Source organism: Equus caballus, chromosome 3 (genome assembly GCF_041296265.1).
Source record: "Equus caballus isolate H_3958 breed thoroughbred chromosome 3, TB-T2T, whole genome shotgun sequence".
In the NCBI taxonomy this organism is placed as follows: domain Eukaryota; kingdom Metazoa; phylum Chordata; class Mammalia; order Perissodactyla; family Equidae; genus Equus; species Equus caballus.
Genome location: NC_091686.1, coordinates 45,343,323 through 45,364,641, shown reverse-complemented (window position 1 = coordinate 45,364,641; position 21,319 = coordinate 45,343,323). Strand labels below are relative to the sequence as shown.

At 42.9% G+C, this 21,319-nt stretch overlaps 1 long non-coding RNA gene across 1 annotated transcript; it reads right to left on the bottom strand.

Moving 5' to 3' along the window:
• Positions 1-5,066: 5,066 nt before the first annotated feature.
• Positions 5,067-6,543, bottom strand: LOC111772675 (uncharacterized). Its single transcript, XR_002806679.2, has 2 exons — positions 6,439-6,543; positions 5,067-5,851 (listed from the first exon to the last, which is right to left on the bottom strand). It is a non-coding gene; the product is annotated as an uncharacterized lncRNA (long non-coding RNA).
• Between the last annotated feature and the right edge of the window lie 14,776 nt (positions 6,544-21,319).

Here is a 21,319-nt window from a genome sequence, read left to right as displayed (position 1 = left end):
TTTATTTTAAAGGAGTTTCTATGACTGTGATTAAAGTACAAGCTTTAGCAAACAAAGAGCTTAGTGCCTTAAAATATAAATAAGGCATGAGCCTCCTAAATGGCGTCTTGTCACCTGTACAACTCTAGGCCATTACTAAAGATGTTTAGCTAGCTAGCACATGTCTTACTTATAGAGGGAGTATGGGCGTAATAGAAAAAAACATTAAAATAATACAGAAGGATACAACATTTTTTAAAAACTGCTGACAATCTGGGAGATATAAGAGATACTCTGAGGCGGGGAGAAGGGCTGGCATCTGAGGATTAGCAATTCCTTTTGAGTAGGAACGGGCCCGTGGGTGACGAGCCTTTCCATCTTCTGTGAAATTCAGGGCTAAGCACAGGCTCGGTGAGAATCTGTTGAATTTCCCAGAGAGCAGTCTGTAGAACAGAACCTGAGTAATATCAGGAAATGTCCCCCCACATGGTCATTGCCCCTAACTGATCTCAGCCAATTTAGAGCACCTCAACTAAGGCGCTAATTAAGTAGGAGCCAGATATTTCAAAGCTGCCTTTCTGGTGGAGTGGGAGTCAAGTTATTATGAGACCTCTTTATTCCCTTGGTCAATATTTTTCCTTGCATTCAGGACTGTCCTTACTTCTTTGAGGGGAAGCTGCATGAGCTTAATCAAGCCCCCCAGATTAAAAGAGACAACTGGAGCACAGTTCTTAATGGGATAAAGAGTCATGATCCCCAGCTTCCATCAACAGAGAGAGAGTCATGGAGCTTCATGAGAAGGGCATTAGCTTTGGGTCAGACCAGATGCTTGGATTCAAATCCAGGGTCTAATTTTACAGACTAGCCGTGTGACCTAGGCATGACTCAACCCTTCAAGCTTCTATTATTCATGTATAAGATGAGGTATATTAATCCCTTCATTATAGGGCTTATTGGGAGGAGTAAATAAGATAATGCACTTACTCATGGACCGGGTCCTTATGTGCCCTGTGTCAGACACTGTGCTGGTTTCCAGAGACTAGACACATGCTAAGCACATGGTAGGCAGTCATTAAAGATTTGTTGAGTTGACTTGATCTCATACAGTAAGTAATAAGGAGACTCAGAAATAAACAAATAAAAGACTAGCTGAAAGCTTTTTGGAACTGTGCTATGAGATAGATTAAGTAACTCTTTCCACATAAGCTCCCTAGCTCTCCTTCCCCAGAAATAGAACTAGAGAGAAGAAGCAGGGAGAAGAAAAATAAGATATTTTTTGAGACTAAAATATATTCATAAAAATAATGTATACAATATGTCCACTGCAGCATGGTTATTAATGAAAAATTCTGTTGTAAAGTGTCACAGCTTGAATCCTGGACCCATTTACTTCCAGGATACAGACATTCCAGGGCCGCATTTCTCAACCTTGACACTATTGACATTTGGGGTTAGATAATGTTTTGTCATGGGGAATTGTCCTATGCATTTTAATGTGTTTAGCAGAATCCCTGGTTTCTGCCCACTTAGATGCACCAAGTTGTAACAACCAAAAATGTCTCCAGACGCTGCCAAATGTCCCATGGGGACAAGATTGCTCCAGCTGACAAGCGCTGCTCTGGAGCATATTTGACCAAAGAATTAAAGAAAAAATATATCCCCAAGGAAGAGACTCAGCACACAGGCTTAGCCCAGTCTCTGCACCTCAGTTACTGGAACACCTCTGAGTGCAGATGTTTCTGCCACCCCGAATGGACCTCAGTCCAGCAGCATGTTCGTGCCCAAAGGGGACAGAACTACAAAAACTGGAAAGATCTGCTTTCACTGCAGTCTCTCAGAGACGTTGAGAAGTATCCTGCCTCATCTTCTCTCCTCCTTGCCAACTCCACTGTAGCCACCCTGGCCCCCTTGATGTTCCTCAAACATGCTGTATTAATCATGTCTTCTTATTCTGTGCTTTGATACTTTGACATCTTGGGGTTCACTGACCCTGGAGGGACTCCCATCCCAGGACTACCAGTTCTGGAGACAGCAAACAACCTGCCTGTGAGTGCGCCTTTCCTGTGCAAAGCAACCAGTCCAGAGCCCACACCACCAGCCACTCCTCCATGGGCTCTCATACTCAGGGCCACTTATCCCTGCCTTATCACCCCAGGACAGGTACCAGACACTGGAGAGAGCCCTATGCCCTAGAGCCCACTGAAGCTATCCAATCCTAAGCTGCGCCTCCAGCCTGCCCATTCCTTCCCACAGAAACCACAGCAAAGACTCCTGCCCACATTTCTCCCTTACTGCCTCTGCCTCCTGACTACACTGGTGCTTCCCCATGTGCCCTTTCCTCTTGGAATCTGCGAGTATAACAAATGATCTTTTCAATGGCAATTGTCTCCTCACCTCTTGGCCCCTCCATACCTGAAAAATAATGAAACCTACATTTTAAAAAGAAGTGCTTGGTATGCTGCCACCACAGACTTGCGCATGTCGTCCCACCACGTGTTCACTCAGAGCCCCGGGGCTTCCTCCAACTGACACTGACCCTGATATCAGTTTCCCCACATTAAACCCAGCATATATGGGGGTAAGACCAAAACACTCTTTCCCTGCTTACTCTCTGGCTTCCTGGCTCCAGAATCCACTATCTTCCATGGAGACAGACACCGCCAAGGACAAGCACCTGGATTATCTCCTCCGCACAAAGAGAGATGGGCTGGTGGGAAAGCTGCTGACCAGGAAGGTCATGGGTTCCCTCCTCTCTGCAAGTGTCTCAAGGCCAAAGACAGGCTGGTGGGAAAGCTCTGACCAGCAACACCATTTGCTCCCCCTCCCCTACCTAAAACCCCAAATAAAAACCCTTCCTTTTATCTCTCCAGGGAGTTTGGGATTTCAGCGTTAGCTGCCTTCTCTCCTTGCTCAGCACCGTGCAAAAATAAAATTCCTACTTTCTTCCACTATCCCCTGACGTCAGAGATTGTCTTGCTGCACAACGGGTGAGCGAACTCACTTCAGGTTCGATATCATGACCTTCCAGCACACAGTGTGCCTGTTGCCGTGGAGCTTTGCCCTGCCATTCCTTCTGCCGCAGATGACCCTCTCTCTTCAGAGGGTCAACTTCCACAAGACAAGTGAGTCCTGCGTGCTACCATGCCAGGTAAACACTTGGACACAAGTGCTCTGTGCGAGCTGTCACCATGGTGCCATCATCAGTGTGGAAAACATGTGACCTGGTGACGCTTCCCATCAAGGTAATTAACTGTGAAACTGCACGTTCAGATGTGCAGTGCGGGGCCTGGTAACACAAGAAAGGTTCAGTAAAAATATGAACTGTTTTTTGTTTACTGTAAATTGTTCCTAATGTACATTAACGGAAAGAAATGTGAATCCATTAGATATTATTAGTTATTCAACTTTACAGTGCAAATTTCTTATTTTTCACCTTTAAACATCTGGATCAGCTTAATTGGAAAATATGCTGAAACTACAAAATGGAGTGTTAGAAAAATGCTGCAATTATACAGCTACATAAACCAGAGTTTTTCACTGTACAAAATACAGATCTAAATCACATGGGAGGTTAATATGAGCAGTTATGACATCCATTCCTCCAATTCCAATCTATGTTATTTGATAGTAGTTCTCCTTGTTTGTGCTGATTCTAAATATTCTAAATCTGAAGTTATCAAACACATGTATACAAATCAAACTATTTTTAAAATTTAAAAAAAACAGAAAACTTCTCCCCACTTCAGATCTCATCTCAATCAGGAACTTCCGCAGAGACCTTCCCCGAGCTCCAGCCCAGGGCAAGGCCTTGGCCACTGTTCTCACCACGCTCTACTGTGTCTTCACAGCAGGTACAGCTTATGTTTGATTCCTGGGTGATCGTGTGATGAAGGCCTGCTTTCCCCCATTAGGTGGGAAACGCCAAGAGAACAGCCGCTGCGTCTACTTTTTCTCGATATTGCATCCCCAGTGCACTGCCTGGCATATGACATGGCTCAGCATTTGTTGATTGAATGGATGGATGAATCCTCTGGGATCTCCTAGAAATGGAAGGAGTCTTGAAGAGAGCCACAGGACCAGTGAAAGGAAGTTGGAAGCGAGTCGGAGAAATATATTTTATTGCTGTTAACATGGCCTCATTTTCCCCAGGCAGCTGGATCATAACAGACAATATAAAGTGTTAAATAAGTTATAGTGCCATACGCACGGTGGGTACTGTACAGCCATGACAATCATGTTTGCTGTCTGAATGTCTTAGACATATGGCATAGCCACAGAAAAGAACACAACATACTTATTCAAATTACATTGCAGATTTATGTTTGTTAACATGCAAAAATAATTCTGATAGATTATTTAGTAAAAAGAAAAAAAGAAAGCAGATCATATAACACTTTGTAGAGGTTGATATTGCTTTGTTTCAAATTAGTATAAATATGTGCTTATGATGCTAGGCACTGTGAGAAACACTTTACATTTGTATGCAATATCTTCTAACCCCCTATAAGGAAGATACTGCTATTCTCTCCATTTTAAAGAAAAGGAAACTGAGGCTTTCAGAGCTAAAACACTGTCCGTGGCTCCAGGCTGACTATATTAACAGTTATTTTCTCTAGTTATTCAGGATTATTTACTTTCTCTATTTTATAAATTTTCTTCAACGAACATGGGTTAATTCTACAATAAAACATAATTAAAATATATATAAATGTTTTTAATGACAAAAAATGTTCTTTATGCTGTGTTAATTGTGAAAAACCAGTAAGATACATTTTACAGAGAGTATAATTTGAATTACATTTTTTTTTTAAAGATTTTATTTTTTTCCTTTTTCTCCCCAAAGCCCCCCAGTACATAGTTGTATATTCTTCGTTATGGGTCCCTCTAGTTGCGGCATATGGGACGCCGCCCCAGCGTGGCCCGATGAGCAGTGCCATGTCCGCGCCCAGGACCTGAACCAACGAAACACTGGGCCGCCTGCAGCGGAGCGCGGGAACCCAACCACTCGGCCACGGGGCCAGCCCCCTTGAATTACATTTTTTAACATGCAGAGAAAATATACTGGAAGAAAATGGGTACAAACATTATAAATGAGTCTTTTTTCTCTTTATTTAGGCACTTTTGCATTTTCCCAATTTCCTACAACGACCTTGCGTTTGCTTTCATTATTAAGCAATTTGCCAAAGTCGCCTGCTGCAGAGCAGTCGGGTCGGGGACTTGAGCTTCAGACTGAGTCCCCAGCAAGAATCTGATGCAATTTCACCGCTCACCCAGTGTCAGGTGTGCAAGGAAAAGATTTTTAAATATTTTCCTACAGCAAAATGAATTTTTACTTCAAATCTTCATTTTTTAAGAATGGAAAACCTTGATCTCAACACATTTCACTCTCCTTTCTTCCCCAGCCCACTTCTACCTGCACCCCTGCCGTCTCCCCTTCCTGGCCATCCACATCCATGAGTTACTGCATCTCAAAACGTCAGCTAAAAATTAACATGCTACTATTCCAGAAATTTTTTTTTCCCTCAAGTCAGTGGTACTGAAACACTGAAACAATCAGGTCCCAAGGCAGACCAGCCTGGATTCACAGTCTGAGTGATGAGCACACTGGCCTTAGCTAGGGAGAACCAAGCTGTAAAAACTGGGCACTCCTGTGACTTAGTCAGCCAGGCTGACGTGACCTCTCTCTCCTCAGGTTGAGGATTTACTGTCAAACGGAGAGAGAATCCTCTTTACCTAGAAAGGGCGGTCACACCAGGTCACCCTGGAGGGAACTAAAAGAGTACTTTGAAGCCTAAGCTGGCAGTTGCTTTTGCCTATTAAGTAGTCTTTCTGCTCTGGAGCAGATGGCGTTGGCAGCACCACGTAAGTCACCCTGGAAAGACACAAACACATTGAGAAATCAGCTTTGACTTTCCACATTAAAAACCACTTTCCATATATATAAAACCACTAGCATTTATATGGTGTTTACTCTGCAGGCTGATGTGTCTGTATTTTCAATGCCCACCTAACCCGGAGCTTGGCACACCCTGGGCTCTCAATATCCGCTGTATCAATGATAAACGGATGGTAAATGAATTCACCTTTTCATGAAAGGTGACTATCCACAGATAATATGCACATAGCTATGACACAATTCAAATGTATTTTATCCATAAAATGACACACGCAGAGTCTTAAGGAAAGAACCTAACTCGCTGCTTGTCCCAGAGCTCCAGAGCTGGAGCCGAGCTATCACGCTGCAAGGATACATCTGGAGTAGGAAACATTTAGAGTTGAGCCATGTTGAGTAGGGGAAGGAGGGAATTCCTTGCTGTGTCCTTCGCTGTCCTGGCTCACGGCAGAGTGGACTTCCAAGTGGAGGCATGCCAGGGGACCAGAGCCACTGCAGGGTCAGCCTCAAGCCAGTTTATCCCGCAACTCAGGAGACCCTCAGATGGACCTGCATTCCCTACATACCCAGGACGAGCCACAGGGACACAAGCAGAGAGGCGGTAACTCCTCACGGTGGCTGCAGAGTGTTCGGGGTCTTTTGAACCTGGTACTGAAATCAGCCAAGAATCCAATCGAATGCAGATCTCATAATGAGTTTGGGAATTTGGAACTCGGTGCTTGGCGACACCCTCTGTTTCCATAATCATTGTCATGATCATTAACTTCACAATTACATTTATTTGAACACCTACACCCCAGGCACTTTGCCAAGTACTTAGTTTCTAATCACTACGACCTCTCTGGAAGGGATTATTATCTCCGTGTTAGAAGGGAGAAATTGAGCCCAGGAGAGGCTACATGACTTTCTCAAGGCTCACAGCTGGGAAAAGTCCTGTCTTCTCAGTTCCACAATCCATTAAGGAGTTCCCATTACCTGAAGCTGCCATTTGGATCTATCTGTCAAAGAACCACAGGGGGCACCACAGAGGGGCCTCCCGAGCCACCTGGGGGAAGACCATACAGCAAGTTCCAGGGTTCCTGCCAGCAGTGTGCATTTGGATGAAGCTTCTCTGATTTCATCTATTTTCAGTACTAGTCAGCTGTGTAAAATTTAATTTAATTTCTTCAGGGCTCTGCTCTGATATTTAAAAAAATTAGAGGAAGAAATTGAAGCAGAGAGGAAGGGAGGAAAAGATTAAAAACCATTGGCATAGGGGCTGCATCCTGGCCCAGTGGTTGAGTTCCTGCGCTAGGCTTTGGTGGCCCAGGATTTCACCAGTTCGGATCCTGGGCACCGACATGGCATCGGTGATCAAGCAATGCTGAGGCCGTGTCCCACGTTGAACAACCAGAAGCACCTACACCTGGAATATACAACTATGTAATGGGGGGCTTTGGGGAGAAGATGCAGGAAAAAAAACAATTGGCAACAGATGTTAGCTCAGGCACCAATCTTTAAAAAAATAAAAGCCTCTTTGGAATCCTCAATAATTCTGAAAATATAAGTGGTCTTGAAAGCAAAATGTTTGAGAAATGCTTCTCTGGGACATCTCCTTTATATCCTAGAACTGATCTAGGCTATCTAGCTATCTAGCTATCTAGCTAGCTATCCTAGGATACCCGTCTCCTGGAACTGGAGCTGTGCTCTTCTCGTTGCCTCCTAATAGATGGCGCACGATTTTGATTTGTCCTGTTGCCAGTTACGCTAACTTGATGACATGATTAAGGTAAATCTACCAACTTTCAGCTTTCTCTACTGTAAATTTACTCTTTCCCCTTTGGATTCAATAAGTATTTTGTGAAAACATATTTTGAGGCTATATAAATTTCTTGTTTTTCATCATATTTTTACATCCATTAAAATTTTAACCTCCGTTAAAGTTTCTTGCCTGAATTATTACTATGATGTTTGCCAAAGAATGATATTTTAATTTCACCCTTTCTTCTACATTAATTAGTTGTTGTATTACTGTAAGAAACATTGTAAGAACTTTTCTCTTAATTTATTCATCCATTTATTTGTTTGTATCAGTATGGACTCATGGGTTCCTATTTAAATCAGTAGATCGTTTGTTACTATTATTATTTATTTTGATGCTTGAATTGTCCCAGCTTTGGCCAATAGGAGACCTTTCAAGCTAGCTTCTCTGTCCTCTTCATGTCTTTATCATTCTTTGAGTTCTTTCTTACTTCCTGATACAAAATGACTAGCATTGTAATTTTCCTGACCTAGCCCTGAAATCAGTCATTTCTCCAAGGATCCTCGTTTCTTTTTCATGGTGAGAGGTATTTATAAACCAAGCTCTGGATGCTAGGTGTGCCAGTTACAATTGCAGTGTTGCTGCTTCCAAGACTTCTCAGTGGGCAGAGCTAGGAATCATATGAGTGCGTACAGAGGGAGAGACACGAGCGCATCTACGTATACTTACATATACATATTTATTTTTATGGCCTTGTCTCTGTATTGAAAACTACAGGGTTTATTTTAGCTTTCTCCCTTTTTATAATTGTAACTTCCTTCTCTAGCTTTGAGAAACCTGGCTCCCGTTATCCTGAGCATACTTACTTACATGGTCGGTCCTCATATGAAGCCAAGCTACTGACCTTGCCAGGCTGCCCCACCACTAGGTGCACCTTCCTCACAGAGCCTCGAGACGCCCCTGGGATGCTACCAGCTGTGCAAGATAGGCCTTGATATCTCAGGCTTCCGGTCCTAACAGCTTTTGGGATGCATTACTACAGGAGGGAGGGAGGGCGGGAGGAAAAGTTCTTCCATTTAATGTAGTTGAATTTATCAATATTTTCCTTCATGGTTTGGATTTCTTTTGTCTAAGAAATCCCTCCTTATTCCAATTTTGTAAAGATATGCTAACATATATTCTCCTAAAAGTTTCATAGTTTTGTCTTCCTCATTTAAATTTCTACTCTACTTGGGATTGATTTTTGACTGTGGTGTGTGGTAGTTGTCCAATTTCTTTCTTCTTTTTCTTTCCTTTTTCTTTTTATTATTATTATTTTATAACATGGAAAATATTTGTCCCAATACCATTTATTGAAGTGTATTTCTTCCTCAGGAAGTGAAGTATATTTAAAATTGTAAAGTGAAAGTAATTTAGTTGGAAGACTTGAGCAAGAGAAGAGAGAGAATTTGAAGTCTGTGTCATATCTGAGCTTTGACAGATCACGTGCCTTTACCTTCAATGGCAGTCAGTTTGGTTCATACCACAATGTTCCTTGAAAAGAAAATTCAAGTGATAAAGCTAAGTAGGCAATCATATTTCTAGTAGAACTGAAGGACTATTCTCATCATGTTGCCAAGAGGCTACAATATATTGAAGTACAAATAAGAGAACTACTCATGTAATTTACCATTAGAAAATATCGCCCAACCATTTGTATTCCCCCATTTCCTTTGATTAATACAATGCTGCACAAATGCTCATGGCTGTCCTTTGACATGAGTACTTGTTGCAGTTGACACTGATGGACTCAGAATCAGTTCTGACTGGTCAACTGGCCAACTCAGCAGACTATGGATCCTCTAATCTTTCTTAAGAAGATAACGTGGTAATATGGAATGTTCTCTGATTAAAACAATTGCAAAAACATAAGAAGCCATAGCAATAAACTTTCCAATAGAAAATAAATCTTAGAAGTATAGAGTATGCTTGTGAGTGAATTAAAGCCCCCCACACTTGATAAGGTGCAGTGCCTACATGATGCCAACAGTGTTTGCCAAGGATCTACCCTACCCTAAAATAAATCCTTACTATTCCTGAATCATCATATGATCACTTGAATTGTTTAAATTCTCTGAGCTACAGTTTACGTGTAGTTAAAAATTTCTTAACCACCCTATGGAGGCCATGCTCGTGTTTTGTGGAACAAGAAAGCCACTTTCAAAATAGAGACTGTGAACTCTTTCCAATAGTAATCTCAGGGGTAATTGATACTTTAGATTTGTCAGTTACTAACTCTTCTTTTCCTTTGATGGAAACCATGTCTGGTGCATTTATAGCCAGGGTGAAATAGTTTCACTGTTGTAAAACAGTGGGGGGTATCGGATTCTAGAAAATGACATCTCAGTTTCCTCGGGGGTGAGTCACCCAGCAGAACCTGGGGCAATGAGTAGAGCTGTTTACATGCGTTTGGTTACTCATTAAGAGCCTCTCTGTTCTGAAGATGAGCTAAGATTTAAAGGCCTCTTTTAGAGAGGAAATAGGAACTTAGTGGGAGACCCAGAAGAGAGTGGGTACTTTCCAAAAGAAAAGACAGAAATTTTGTCTCTCACCATTGGAAGTAACTGGCAAAGATTTAAAACAGGATCTGTCATCAAAGACAGATAAATAATAATAAGATTAGGACATGATGCTCGCTTGGAACAGTAGGTGAGAAAGCTAAGCTTATTTTGACGTTGAAATGAACCTTAGTATCTCACTAGCTGGTGAACATGTGTCAAGGAGACCATACAAGTTGGAGAGACATGGATGAAGGCTTAAGGCCAAACATCCAGGGCCCCATTGTCATAGAGCCCTCCACGAATGAAGTTAATGAAGGGGTGATGGCTCAAGATAGAAAGCCTGAGGGCACACAGACACATTGAGAAATGCCTGCTTCTCTAGGGGCCAGTGAAAGAGGCAGAACTGGGGACACAGTGACTGAGCAGCCTGAGACTCAGACTAGGAGATGACACTGGGGTAGACTTTGGGTGAGACTGTTAGCATACTTTTAACAGTGCTCACCCAAATCGACTTAGTTTAATCTAGCAAACACAGACAGAGTGAGAGCAATGACAAGGACCCAAGGTGGGGTATCTAGCTGAGGGGAGTAGATTTAGTCAGATTAGGTGAAGAAATCTATGCTTTCTGTGTCAGCCAATTCTATGCTAGAGTCAAAGACTAAGCCTGTCTCAGATGAACTAAGACATGAAGTAATTTTCCTGACTCCGTGACAGTGAGGATGGTGTGAGGCATGCAGTATGAGGCTGAGGATGCTATGTGTGGATGCCTGGGGCCATCCCAGCTCAGGATGCTGGAAAGAGACAGTGGTGTAGCAAAGCAAAAGGTAAAATACAGGAGGGAAGGAATCAGGACAGCTTGAGGATTCTAACCTCATCCAATATGGAATTTTCCCCGTGAACGTGTTGATATATTTGATATGGTCATTCAGCAGCAGTGGGAACATTTAAACTCCCAGAAGTTATCAGTGGTTACTTCTACCATCACTTTGCAATGATGAAAAGAGACTTTATATAAGCTACAGCTTTGGGAACACGGCAGTGGCCCTCAATAAAACTTTTGCTTCTTAATCCCACACCAAGACTCAGAAAAGATATGAGTGAATTTAAGTGATGATAATAATCTTGAAACAGGACAATGTCTTGTGCAGAGTGGGAAGGGCAAGCCCTTCTTAACTGCCCCAGGCCTGCGAGAGCTGCTTTCTCAGCACTTGATACTTGAAGAAATAGTTTCTCCTGGGCTAGTTTTCTGAACCCAATCTCTGGATTTTGACTGTTGAAAGCGAAACTCCCTTTCCCCAACTTCCAGTCATTCCTCACCCCCTTTCTCACTTCCTACACTCTTGCACATCTCCACAGCTCCAACACGCATGGCCCCACCTGTCTCAGGCGTCTGAGTGTTTGGCCCATCTGGGTTCTCGTAGCGGAATGCCTCGGCCCAGTCTTTGTTCCTGGACCCGCTTTATCCTCGTCTGTCTTGAATAAACTCACAGTACCAATTGCTTTCAGAAATGAGCTGCTTTTGACTGTCATTCACATTTACTCCTTGCCCCAGCATGTCCGCTCAGCACCACAGAAAGACATGAAAGGGCTGTCCACCCCACACTGGATGGTCTCGTCCCGTCTCTGGTCGCAGAGGAACTCTAGGCTGATTAGTGACTCTCCTTCAAGTTTGAGTAGATCTTGGGGCAAGCAAATTGTACTAAGAAATATGAATTTTATACCAGATTGCTAGTTATCATCTCACCGTGAGAAACACTACTGGCAAGAAGACTAAAGTCTTAAGTCAGCTGGTCTGCAAGTTGTATTTCCCATAAGAAAAGCTATCTGGAAAAATGACCACTCATTTGTTTAGTGGCTATAGAGTCAAAAATTAAGAGAACTGACTGTCTTTTACAGGATATTCCGTGAGATTAAAACAGAACCTGATGACTTGCCTTTGCCTCTAGAATTCATCTCTCTAGAATCTGGACTAGTTATTGCTGCAAACTAGTTCTTCTCATCTTCACAGACAACGAAGAGTAGCCCCTAAAACTGCTGCTTTTGAGCCTGGTGATGTGTCGATGTTAAGATAATGTTTCTCTGGGTACTCATCTACCAGTGTATTGGAAGGAAAAGAATGTGGGGATTTAGGCATGCCAACTTGGCTCTGAAAATCAGACTACCGATACAAAATAGATAATTGTACAGAGCCTGAAAGATGGCAGGCACTCAGTAAATATAAGAGAGAAATGATGAATGAATGAATAAAAGTAATAAAAATCCCTGAAGTACTTCATGAAAAAAGAATTCGAAAGTAGCCATTCTTTGTTTCAAATTCTTTTGAGAACGAAGTAGTTAAAAGAATTACATATGAAGAACAATTTATCAATCATTTATTGCAATGCTTCATATGCAAGGAACCATTCAATAGGATGGGAGAATGTCACATCGTTCACTCGGAATCTAATGTGCAAGACTTTCTGTTCAGGAAAGCTCAGTAGTAAAACGACTGGAATAAAAATCTACCAAGTCAGATTGAGGACTCACTCAAAGTTTCTCTTTCTTCCAGTCATAAAGGGAAAAGGAGCTCCTGGAAACAAGAACCACAGAGAATACATAGGGTGCTTTGCCACATGTGTTTCATATGTTCAAATATAAATATAGCTTTTCAGTAAGGATCAAATATCCTTTTCAGACATAAATCTTGTAAGGGTATTGCTATTGCCCAGTTTTATAAATATATACTCCAAGTGAAGTCATAACCACAGACTCGTTTTGAAGGAAATGATCCTTTATGTATATGTTACCATGCTTTGTACCACATGATGGCGTTACCAGGAGCACAGCTAATTGGCCAAGAGCAGGCCCTTTGGCCAAAGGCAGCCATCTATAGTGTGGCCAGCAGCTTATGAGTTGGCTGGAGCCATAACAATGCACAGTAAGGATGCTCCCTAGACACTCCAAGCATATTGCAGTCAGATCCTTTCTGCAGTCAGGTTGTTTAACTCAAAGAGAGATGCAGCCAGTGGAAAAGAGAGAAGGATGCAGAAATAAGGCAGTAAACAGAAGCCTGAGGCTGCAAAATGATAGAGGCTATTGTCAGGGGCCGCGGAGAGGTAAGAACAGTACAGGCAAAGTGCCGTGTCACCAAAATGGTGGAACACTAGAGTAGAGAGCGAATGATGCGTCCTGTTGATGGAGTGTGGAAGTAATCAAAGACCAAATGAGAGCAAGCAAAGACTGTTTATTCTAGGCTTGCTATAGCAAGGGAGCCTGCCGCTGTCACCTGCATTTTGAGCGACTCAAAGGCAGACAGTGGAATGGGAAAGCTTTATAGTTGAAAATAGGGAAGGGTCCAGGTGAGCCCTGATTGGAGGCTGGTGGCATGGGAAGCTGTAGGTGGGCTCCCTAGAGTGGGAACATCCTATGTGATTGGTTAGGGGAGCATATTTGACTTTCTCTGGTTGGTCCTACATTGGAAGCAGGGACAGAAACCGGGGAAGCTGTCAGTTATTGATCAAGTCCTGGCCGTTCGGGGCTGACTGTTGCAGAAGTCACTGTGGGGCTTCCTGTGTTGCCACGAGAGGCAGCAATCTGGCTTCCTGCAAGTGTGGCTCACAGCCGGCTGGCTTCAGGGCTGTGTATTATAGACAAGAGAGCTGGTCTCCTGGGCAGGGTGCTGCGGGTTGTGGAACAAATGTCTGTGTTTACATATGGCCTGGCCACTGTTGGTTTGTATGTTCAGTCTCTCAGGAGTCTCCAGCCACTGGGCCTTACCTCATAATCCAGTTCTTCATAGCACCTGGCTCTGTGGTAGTTGAGACTGTTTCCCATATTTTTGCTTCTAAAACTGTTTCTGTTTCTAAAACTGGGATTGTCTTAGGTTTGACACAATAGCTCCCATATCCTGGGAAAGCCCTCAGTTTCAGGCCAACCTTGATGGTTAGTTACCCTACCTGTGTATATCCTTTCAATAGCCCTAATGAACCAAGTTAATGAGCAGAGCATTGATGGTTTTTGAAATCTCATCCTGTTCAATATTCTCTACCCCTTGAAAAATCAAACAGCCTAACACAAGGCAAAATGAGATCCTTGTTTTTAATAAGCAGAGTAGTGAAAACTAGACTTGTCTGATACCACTTGCCCGTCAGGGCAGTAGAGTGCTGCCCAGGATCTGGAGACCCTCGTTTGCTGCCGTCCAGCCCTGTGACCTCGGACAAACTGCACAAGAGCATAATGGTAGCGTGTGCACTTCCTGGAGATGAGGTACAAACTTGGTTTCCACAATTTCTGCTTTAGAGTTTTGGGAAAGTTACTTAATTCTTGAGCCCAGATTTTCTCACTTGTAAAATAGAGACTCTGATAATATAGCTTTCAGGATTGTTGTAAGAAGTGTATGAAATAATGTATGTAAAAGAATTATCCCATTGCCTGGTGTGTACTATGCTTCAATAAATTTATGCACTTTGCAAATATATTTTTCTTGCTACTACCTCCCATTAAGGGCTGAATTGTATCCCCCCCCAAATTCATATGTTGAACTCCTAACCCCAGTACCTCAGAACAAGACTGTATTTGGAGATAGGGCCTTTAAAGAGGCAAGTAAGGAAAATGAGGTCGTTAGGGTGGGGCCTTATCCAACATGACTGGTGTCCCTGTAAGAAGAGAGAATTAGGACGCACACAGGTATGGAGGGACAGACACGGAGAAGATGGCCGTCTGCAAGCCAGGGAGAGAGGCCTCAGAGAAACCAACCCTGCCAATGTGTTGACCTACTTCTAACCTCTAGAGTCATGGGAAAATTTCTGTTATGCCATCTAGTCTGCGGAACTTTCTTATGGCAGTCCTAGCAATCGAATACACCTCCGAAAGATGATAGCATCCAATTTAAATAAACAATTTGAGATACAGTGACAACATACTACAATCTGCTAATTAGTTGATTATTGTTTGATTTGATCTATATCTGATTCTCATATGTAAACAAGAAAATATCACACAAACTGTTTCTATTCAAGAGATCTCCTCCATGGCAAGCAAATATTTGCGTGTCTTAGAGAGTTTCTACAGGTGTTGGCTGAAATTACATTATTTTTAAGGTATATAAATCCTAAAATCACCTATTGGGAAGCAGATTTCTATTTTTTTTTCATAAACACCTGATTCCTAATTTCAGCAAATAAGAAAATAGGTGTTTCAGAGAGCTGTCTACGCGTTCCATGAAAAAATGCTCTCATAGCAGGTCAAGCAGAAAATGCCTTTTAGAAGAAATGAAGAAAAGATGTTGTTAAGAGGGATTCCCTCTTCTCCGTCTGTCACCCTCGGTTCCCGGGACTACAGCCTGGCCTCTGGGTGCAGCTGGGAATCTTCAGGTGCTGATGAGTTCCACTGTATTAATGTCTACACAGTGGGGTCCTTCATCAAGGATGCTGCTGGAGACGGCTGGGGGAGACATTGTCCTGAGTCTGTCATGCCCGTGATAGACTAGGTGTCAATAAAGCCTCCAGTTAAGGGAAGGCAGGAGATTTCAATGATTCCAGTTAAAAGGCCAAAGCCACAACTTCAACTCATTAGACTACGAGGTCCTTTTCTCTTAATTGTCTGCTAATAGGCACAAGTTATCTGCAAGCGGCAGACTGGACTGGCTTTGCAGAGACTGAGGTTGTTCCATTTCCTACGCTCCCAGAGGAGAGTGTGAGCTAACCCTCACCGGAGAACCAACTGTCAGCCAGGCTGGGGTGTAAATTCCTTCGAAAAAGACAGGAGCAGTGCCAGAGAAAGAATAAACACTAAAATAAAATGAAATAGGTATTCTTGCTGTACTAAGTTGCAACCTCAGCTAAAACAAAGCACTACCGCTGCAAATATGCTGTAAAACATCTCAAGAAAAATACAGTGTGCTTTCTGGTGCCTCTCATGGGGAACACACACAAGAGCTTTGAAAAGCAGAAAACGTGAGCCACCCAAGCTAACAGAGGTTTAAAAAAGTTCAGCCACATGGAGTATCTAGGAAGGAAGAAAATCTCCGCCTTGTGTGCACGGAGAGCCCGAGCTCCTCAACTATGTCGTCACTGTAAGCCCACGTTAGCCAGTCGTCCACACCACAGCACAGGCTTTGACCGACTACACTGTGGCTATTAGGGTCTCCTGCACCATCGACCTCCACGTGGCTTCTGAGCTCAATTCTCTTCTTGCTCCCTTGATGTTAGCTGGGGAAAAGGATGAGAGTGGAGGCTGGAGGGGGCATGAACTGCTTCTCAGACGGACAGAGAAGCAGCTGTTCCCTCCCAGCAGGGGCTGAATTTCAGTCTGAAGATTTTTGTCACCACTCCTTCTACCTCCTTTCCAACTTTCCAAATTTAAATTCTATAAACATCTGGGTATTTTGCATTACTAGAGAAAATAGCTACATCATTGATTTCATTTTTAAATATCCTTGCAAATATTTTGAAATCATTTAGATGCACTATAGTCTAAGAATCCTTAATTTGGGGGATGTTTTGTTCTCCAAGGAGCCAAATGGCAGTTCCCAACCCACAATTACGAAGTTATGGCAAGATTGCCTGTGACTCTGACCTCCCAACCTTCTATCAAATGAAAAGGAAGGTCAGGGGAAAAGAGAGTTTATATTTTTAGTCTTTGGCAAGTTTCATCAGTCTACAAAATCCCCACTAGTCTTCTGTCCATTCCCAAGGACTGTGGCAGTGAAGTGCTCAACGACTATAATTTAGAAGGTTTAGTAACCTTCTCCAAAGCTGTGATATTATTTCAAATTCCTACTTCTACTCTTTCAAATGCTGACTTCTTTCATGCTTGCTTAATTCCGTTCTTGCCTCATGTTACTGTAATTATTTTAATATGAATCAAATACAAAAGGATAGAATTTTCAACCACATCCCTCCACTTAATAAAGTCCTACTCTACACCAAAGCCCAACTCAGATCCTTCTAACAACCCTTAAGAATCTTGTCCAGGTGGATTTAGTCCCTTCCTTCCTAAGTATTCTACAGCCTCATGTTTGCCCATCGATAATAGCACTCGCCATAACAGAAGCGTCTCTAACACTGGGTTGTAAACACCTTGAGGAAAGAAACAGTACTCAACTCTTCTCTATATTCTCAGGGCTCAGTGCAACCCCTGGAATACAGTTGATGCTCCATTAATCCTGTTGAATTGAATTGTCAAGACTCTATTGAAGTCAAAGACACCATTGGACACCTCTGTTTTATGAAAATTCATCCATGATGAAGGTGCTAAAAGATAAAGACCATACCAAGACAGTGTTTATACATGATATTCCATTTTGGGGATGATTTTTTGTAAAGTTACAGAAGCAGTCTCAGATCTGTAACATGGTGCTCATCAGGGCCATTGTCCTTGAAATTCATAAAATTACTGAGGGAAGCTGATGTATCTCCGGGAGCTACAATTATTATATGGGTGGCTAGCGCACATTAAGGACCTTCTGATCTCTCTCTCTGTTTCATCCAGTGGGCCAGAATAAGAAAGAATCAGATCAGCTCTTTGCCTTGTATGCTTATCTCCACAACCATGACATTTCCTCAGGGCTGCTTGCCCAGTCACATATATTAGTGACACCTGAAAAGAGCTCACCATTTTAGAATTTGACCACACCTTGTCTTAACATCTCAGGGCTTCATTCAACAAATATGCATGATTTACTACTTGCTGGGTACAGTGTTAGATGCTGGGATTGTAACAGTCGCTACTGTTTTCCTACCCAAAATACAATCCCCCCCGACTTCCTTATCAATTTTGTTCAAGGTAATAATATGCCTAGCTGAAACTCTCAGCTTCCTAGACTCTCTCAGAATTGAGGGTGGCAAAGTGACACTATTGTGGAGGATAAATATAAACTGAGGGTTTCTGGGAAATCATCCTTACAAATTTCAGGCATTCCTGGGACAGTTCCCTGTTATTTGTAGCTGAATGAATTTCCCACGATACAGCAAAGACAAACCCAAGTTTGAAGGGTGGTGGTTATCTGCCAGAGGAATGACAGGGTTTCAGTGTTGAGGTCTGATATCCTGAGCCTTTATTTCTAGACCAATCAGAAATCTTCTCAGTAGGTGGATGAATGAGAAGAATTGAGGAAATACACCTTCCCCTGTTTTAGGAAAGGAAGAGGATTATGGGCCCAGATTATTATCATTAGGCCAAAAGACACAGCGTGGGTGTTTGTTGTAAGGCAGCATGCAGGCTAACAAATCCGGCTGGCGTTTGTCTTCTGTGGAGGAGTCAGAGTGAAGTTCTAAGTGAATGATCGATCCCCACAGGCTATGAAACTCCTCCTGGGCAACAATCTGGCCCTTCCGGGGGACGCAACGTGGTCCTTAGAGGAGGACACAGAAGGCATTTTCTCTTTATCTAAATCCAGATTTCCTTGTAGACACTAGCACTTTATGCCCTTGAAGAGAAGGCAGCCCAGGACAAGAATTTCCTTATTCGCAAACAAATCATAGCCAAAAGCCAAAACAACTGGCAGAGGAGAATTTGGCGTGGGGAGAGGGGGCGATGTGAGATCATCTGTAATGGAGATATGTGACTGCATTTCCTGCCTCTCTTGTGGAGCCACCTCAGTCCGTAGATCATCTTTTGCAATATTCACCTTTGACTGGAAAAGCAAAGTCACTCCCACTGGTCATGAGTAAATATAGTAAGACACTTGAAATGCAATGCCTTTGGGAAGCCAAGATCCTCCATAGGGAGCAACCTCATCTCGATAACAAAGAGATCATAAAGGGACCTCCAGCTGGCCTGATGGGTGTCCTGGAACTCAAACAGCTGCTTCCGGACATATCAGGCCCACCTTTCACGGCCTTTCAGCGGAAATATTTACTGGCTCACTCATGCGACAGAAGATCTTTCCAATTAAGCAAGTTGGTGTCCAGACACAAGGTGGAAGCTGGCGAGTTTCCTGGAGGAGCCCACCTCGAATGGCAGCCTGAGTCCATGCTGAGGGCAAGGGGGTCTGTGCACATCAGAAGCCTTTAGTCACAGACATGGGACTGCACTGCCAAGGACAGGGTCCTGCTCGTTTTTTTCTGTTTTATGTCAATTCTGGTGTTCAATTCTTTAATTTCTTTAAGCTATAACCAAAAACACTCCCCCAGGCAAGTGTGTGGGTGTGTGTGTGCCCGCGTGTGTGTGCACACACGCGCATATGGCTATATGTTTGGAGAGAGGGAAAGTAGGAGAGAAGAAAGAGCCTCCTGCTCCCTGGAGACTGATATATTTGCAATTACTCAAGATATTTGTAAATAAGTGTACTTGTGGTACTGTCTAAACAGCTCAAACACAAGAAATGTAGAAAAGAAGGAATTAGATTAAAATAAAGAGCGAATCTTAGGAGAGGGACTTGTTGCTTAGTTTAAAGAGCAGTCTTTTCCCCCTCTATCACCTGCCTGCCAGGTCCTGGCCAACTCCTCTTGCCAAGGCCAGTGACTCAGCAGAGCTGCGTCGGCGGCTCCTGAGTGACACCCGCAGAGCAGTGACTGTAGGTCTCTCCGCTCTGGAGCGGCAGAGTGACCCATGAGGCATTCTTTCTTCTCGCTTGCTGTTCCCATGGTGAAATGCATGCCCAGCGCTGCATGCATGTTCTGCATGCTGCTCCATCACCTCAGTGTTGTAAAGTAAGACAGTAGAGAGCTGCCAGGGAGGGCTCCTGCAGGCTTCAGTCTCAAGCCTGAATTTTCTCATCTAACCTGGCATTTAGAAGAGCTGGATGGCTCCACCCTTGCTGGACGTGGCGTGGAGCTGTGCACCAGGGGGATGTTGCCTTGTAATACTATTAGGTGAAAGCATGTGTTTCCTCCTTCCTTGACTTTCTCTGTGCCCAGAGCTGAAATCAATCCAGTCGATAAAATCCTGATGCAGCAAATGATAAACCCCAAGGCTACTGTTCCCGAGAAGAGCCCAAACTCGCTCCTTGACACCCTGGGGGAGTCTACCCTTTACTGAGACTGTGGATTTCCCTCCTGTTGAAAAGCATAGAGCTGCCATTAGATGGAGCTCAATGAAAGAGAGAGCAGAGGACAGGCTTTCTCTGGGTCAGAAGGAAGTTTTTTCTGGAAAGTCTATTGGAACTGTTAGAGGGGCAAGTTTCGTTCTATTATGTGGTTTTACAGAGTAAGCCTCCATCTAAATCCAGCAGACAGGTCTCTGACGTTAACTATCAGTGCAAATCCACAAGCATGAACATCAGAGAGGAAAATCCTGAGAGCGAAATATGAGACCCTAGGCAATGATACCAAAATCAAATAGAACAATCTAATTTATGTCATGTTAGAGTTCAGAGCATACAAGCAAACTCGGATTTCCTTTTAATTTGTAAAATGAGATCTATTGAGTCTGTTTCCATTTCCGTGCTCCTCAATCATCCCCACCACCAGGAGACTTTTCCATGCTTACACATGGATAAAGCTAGAGTCAAAGAGATGTATGGCCTGGAAGAGAAAGGCAACTTGGTGTTTATGGTTAGAAGGAAGTTTCCAGTCTGGCTCTGTGTGATGGTGGACATGATGACTGAGCCAACTGCTACAGCCAGGCAAGATGGTCCTCTTATGCTTTATAGCTTGTATCAAATCAGAACATGCATGATCCTGTGTAACAGGGAAAAAGGTACAAGTCATGGGAAAAATATAACCCTTCTGAATATCACAGGGGAAAAAATTGAAGTTTTTATTAACACCCAGCCAGTAATATAATTTAATTTTATCATAACCATTTATATTCTGTTGGGTGACACTGGGAATTTGTGAAGAATGTTTCATTTAAGAACTCCTGCATGCTGAGGTTTTATACTACCACAGAGCTCAAAACATCAAAGGAAAGTAAATAAAAATAAATCATTTCACTGCATTTATTTATACCCATATTAAACCAGAGTAGGAGATTTGCATGCTATAAGCAATGAAAAGACTAGGGATTTAAAAATGAATTTGATTCTATGAACTGATCTGTACCAGTCAGTTTTGGGAAGAAGTCCTTCTCTTCTCTCACTGTGCCTATGCCATTGTCGCATCAATGTGGGGATTGTCCATTTGTCCCTTCCTTTCCACCTCATTCACATCACCTGACGTGTCAGCAGAGATGTGCCTTTAAAACACTTGTTTGTAAATCAAAATATGTGGCATTCACCTGTGATTTGACATTAGCTTCATCAGT